This window comes from Hordeum vulgare, chromosome 5H (assembly GCF_904849725.1).
Source record: "Hordeum vulgare subsp. vulgare chromosome 5H, MorexV3_pseudomolecules_assembly, whole genome shotgun sequence".
In the NCBI taxonomy this organism is placed as follows: Eukaryota; Viridiplantae; Streptophyta; class Magnoliopsida; order Poales; family Poaceae; genus Hordeum; species Hordeum vulgare.
The window spans coordinates 587,696,471-587,700,910 of record NC_058522.1 but is presented as its reverse complement, the minus strand read 5'-3'; the positions used below and the strand labels follow the sequence as shown (position 1 = coordinate 587,700,910).

The 4,440-nt window shown below is 40.5% G+C and overlaps 1 non-coding gene across 1 annotated transcript; it reads right to left on the bottom strand.

Annotated features, from left to right (window-relative positions):
• Positions 1-4,083: 4,083 nt before the first annotated feature.
• LOC123400478 lies at positions 4,084-4,186 on the bottom strand. Its single transcript, XR_006610741.1, has one exon. It is a non-coding gene; the product is annotated as a U6 spliceosomal RNA (small nuclear RNA).
• Positions 4,187-4,440: the final 254 nt, after the last annotated feature.

The following is a 4,440-nucleotide window of genomic DNA, read 5'->3' as shown; positions in this document are numbered from 1 at the left end:
ATAATATAATAATAATAACATGTATGAACTCCAGAAAGAAGATACCATGTTATTTATCATGGAAATTGAAGAGGTTGGACCGACAAAACAAGAGTCACACCTCTCGTCTCTCCGGCCGGATTGGCTGGCTCGCGTTGGTCTTGTGCATATATATAGCCATGAATTCAAAGTCGGACAAAATGAGACAGAGGAGCTAGCAAAGTCGACCACATATCTCATTTGTTTAGCCACCTAATTAATCATCAAAAGTACGTACGTACAACACGTACGTTTTAATATATATATATATTGTTGTGCGAATTCACAACTAATAACCTTTTAAAAGTCGATCGAGCATAGAGTACATATCTTGGTCCTCCCGTGGGTTTAATTTGACTGATTTGCCGGCCGGGCTCCAGTTCCAAAATGTCAACTAGAGCTAGTTTTTGTTAGTTGGAAGGAGGTGACTTGTGGATCATTTTACTGGAGAGTAGTTGACAAGTAATTAAGTAGAAGAGACAAAAGCTGGCCTAACTTACGGAAAGAGAGCATATAAATGCTTCCTTTCCTTCATTTCTTCCCTCAATAATATTCGTCCGTTCGTTCGTTCGTTCGTTCGTTCACTGAATATTGTACACGATTGATGGCTAGCTTGATTTGATCAGACTCGGAACAAGGAAACAAAGAAGAGGTCGAGTCTGATCCAATCCAATCCATTGAGGTGATCGAATTGCTAGCCAGAAAGCTGCTAGGTCTCGTCTCGTCCATCTAATTAGTAAGCACTACATATATATATATATATATATATATATATATATATATATATATATATATATATGCATCATGCCTTACGAAATGTTGTACGTATCACCTTCTAGAACATGGGAAATGACAACGTACTAGCATATACATACGGCTAAGATATTGTAATTAATTAGTTAGCAGACGGAATTCCAAGCATGTGGTTACCTTTTCTTCCATGATGAAAAGTCTACCGTATCACCGGCGGCTGACTCGATCACGCTCCATTCCTTTCCTTCATACCCTTGACTTGGACCACGACTAGGAATATGCAATTCAACATTTTTTTCTTCTCTATCTTCGATCTTTTTGAGCAAGAATCAATTAAACAACTGTCTTATAGCTAATACGTTATATATTTGCAAGCGTTGTACAACAAACGTGCATACCAACAATCTAATCCATTAAGTTTCTTCTATATGGTCAACAGGGAGGAAATGCTTTCCACCTGAATACTTCATCCGTTCCTTTATCTAAGGTGTACTTTTCACTAAAAATTCACAATGTAAGATGTATATGGTGTAGTCCATGATAATCCCACTTTTACCCTTCCACCAGACACGTATGAAAAGCTAACGTTTCCTATGCTAAAATCTTGGTCGATCAAAAAAAAAAAACCACGATTTACATAGAATATTTCAAAAAGGTTTAGAGTTTACAGAAGTCATGTACTCCCTCCATAAATAAACTAATTAATATAAGAGCGTTTAGATCATCATTTTAGTTATGTAAACACTCTTATATTAATTTACAGAGGGAGTATTACGTGAAGGGAGGAAATCGCGCACAGACCAACAGATTCCCTTAGTGTTTCCATCTTGAGACAGTGTGGCCACAAAATAAGATCATCGAGAATAGCTTTTAAATATATATTTTTGCATCAATCTCAATACTTTGGAAAACCATTTTGTTCTTGGTGTCCCTGATTTTCCAAAGAGTGAGAAGAAGCATAAACTTCTGAACAGAAGTAGGCAAGGCAGTCAACAGTGTAGTGGTGAAGAGATCTGCAATAGATCATATGCCAAATCCTGCGAGCCATGGGGCAGGCGAAGAACAAGTGGTCACGGTCCTCCATTGTGTTCTTACATCTTGAGCAGGTGTGTGAACTCGGGATTTGGTTCTTGCCCAAGTTCTTCCTAGTGTTCAGACGGTCCAGGTAAAATAGCCACAAATAAAAAGATCATAACCTTTTTTTGGCACCCTAGCTAGAGAGTCCCAAATCTCAACGAGAATGGGGTCACTGAGCAGCGTAGGCCGCACGTGTAGTGAAGGTGTCACCATTAAGCAGTTTCCGTGTGTTAGGTTTCTGGGAGGTAGTAATTAACATCCTACAACAAAGATCTTAGAGAGGTAAGTTATGTGACCACAGTAGTAGTTAATAGATTACCAAGTACAAGTTCCATCTCATCCTGCAATATAGTGCCTACAATGGCATTTTGGTTTGTGTGGTGCAAAAAAAGAGGAGAGTGTCGTGGGAACGAGCCTGACAGTAGAGGTGGGGGATACGTAAGGAGAGGGCGGAGTCCTAGCTACGACAAGTTTGTACACACGATGTATGAGTTTAGGCCCCTCTCGTGGAGGTAACAGCCCTACCTCTCAGTGCTCTGAACCTCTTGTCGTGTGGAATGTATGTGTTACAGAGGGTGCGAACCCTTGTGCCAGAGGGGAGGAATGACTTATATAGAGTGCGCTACCCCTCATCAAGGCCATGCAACCAAGGGTTCGATTAATAGAGATAAAGGTGTACGTTACTGATAACGTACCTAACAAATGTTACTTATAACGACTAGTCGAATGCCCGCTCATTGGCTTCCCTGGACTGGCTTCTGAACTTCTGCGGTCGATTGACTTCTAGTTCTTCCGAATGGAAGTCTTCCATCGAGCGGAGGGAAAAAAAGTCTCCGAGTGGATGTTCTACCGAGTGACCCATGTACCATGGCGAGTCAGTCGGAGCCTTCCTTGAAATCTTTAAGTCTTTAATGTTGTGTCCTTAGGTAGGATATGTAGGTCAGACCTATCACCCTACCCTAGGTACATATCCCCATCATTAGCCCCCGAATGGATCGGGGTTCGAGTGGGAAAGGGGTCGATGCAGATTCTAATAAGACATGCAAACTCCGAATGCACATCAAGGCTTGGCAGAAGTGTGCGTCGATTGAATTATTTGTCGTTCACCCTGATTGATTCTGTTTTGAAATGCATCCAAGTGAATGTGAAAGTGAAAACTGGTCGAGTGATCAACGGGGTCTTTTGATGTGATGGGTTGCTTCGTCTGGTCCGGATTTCACGGGATTCAAAAATTTGATAAGCGCGCGCCGCGCAATGATGACGCAAAGACAAGGGCAAGTGGAAGCACGATGCCTCGTTTATCGCGCCGTCCTTATCGCCACGTATCACGCTTCCTCTGTTATCGGGATATACAGAGATCTGGCGGCCCCGTAGGTAAGTTTAAATACCCTCTTACCTAGCTAAGTTTATTAACGAACGTTTAAGATTAAATACTCTCTTACATATGCTAAGTTCATCAAAGAATGTTTTAATATAAATACACTCTGACCTAGCTAAGTTGGAGCATCCTAGAAAGAGCACTTAGCTCGATTATGTGATCAATTTGTAGCTCGAGGAATCGGATGAACGGTGAGAATGGTTTTTAGTTTCGTCTGAGAGAATGATTTTTGTTAGGTGGAAATGTCTGAACTACAAATTTAAAATGAAAATGTGAATTCTTTCCACTATACTATCTCGCAAGATTTATATTTTTGTTTCCCAGTGTGTAGGTCAAATTATTTTGAGTCATGATACATATAGTACATACACACCGTGTTGGATATATGTATGGTGAAAATTTCAGGTTGTGAATTTCAAAAGGTGTTATTTTGCGTATGTCATGATTTTTGAAGGAATAAGTGGAGGTTGCAGCTGAAGCCGACGCGGTTCACATGTTAACTACACTTGATCATTATCGTTTTTTAGTCTGATGCCCATTTCTGGTATAGGATCTAAATCCAATGAATTAACATGAATGATTGGAAAACTAATGATTAGAAAATGGCCAAGTGAATGGCCAACAGGAATAATGTATGTATTTGAAGAAAAGTCAGAGGGCCAGTTTGCAAGTGAAGCTCCAACCGGACATTTTCCTTCTGAGGTAAAGTTTCAACAAAACTTAGTAGTAAAACAACCAGGAGGTTATAAAGGGAGTAGGGACCTAGTTGCAAGCGTTCCCAAGGAAACAAGGGCACGCAAGTAAGATTGCAGGGTCACAGCTGTGAGCAGGAAGAGGAGCTGCGCGCGAAATCTCAAAAAAATTTGGACCATTTCTCGATTTGTGCGTGTCATCCTTGCGCAGGGGCCATGCCAATCTTCTTTGTATCGTTCCAATTTTATCGGATGTCCCCGAAGGGACGAGTCTAGCTACGGCGGGCGGGCTTATATACGTTTAGGGTTTTAGGGTTTTAGGGTTTAGGGTTCCAATCAGGTTGTCGAACAACAGGTGCAGTGATTAAGGTTTTTCAAGAATTTCAAATGCTTCTATACAATCATCATAAAAAACAAATGGAATATATTTTTCAAAAGATTAGTGAGAGACTTAGAAATTTTAGAGAAGTCTTTAATAAATCTCATATAGAAACCAGCATGACCAAGGAAACTTCTTATACA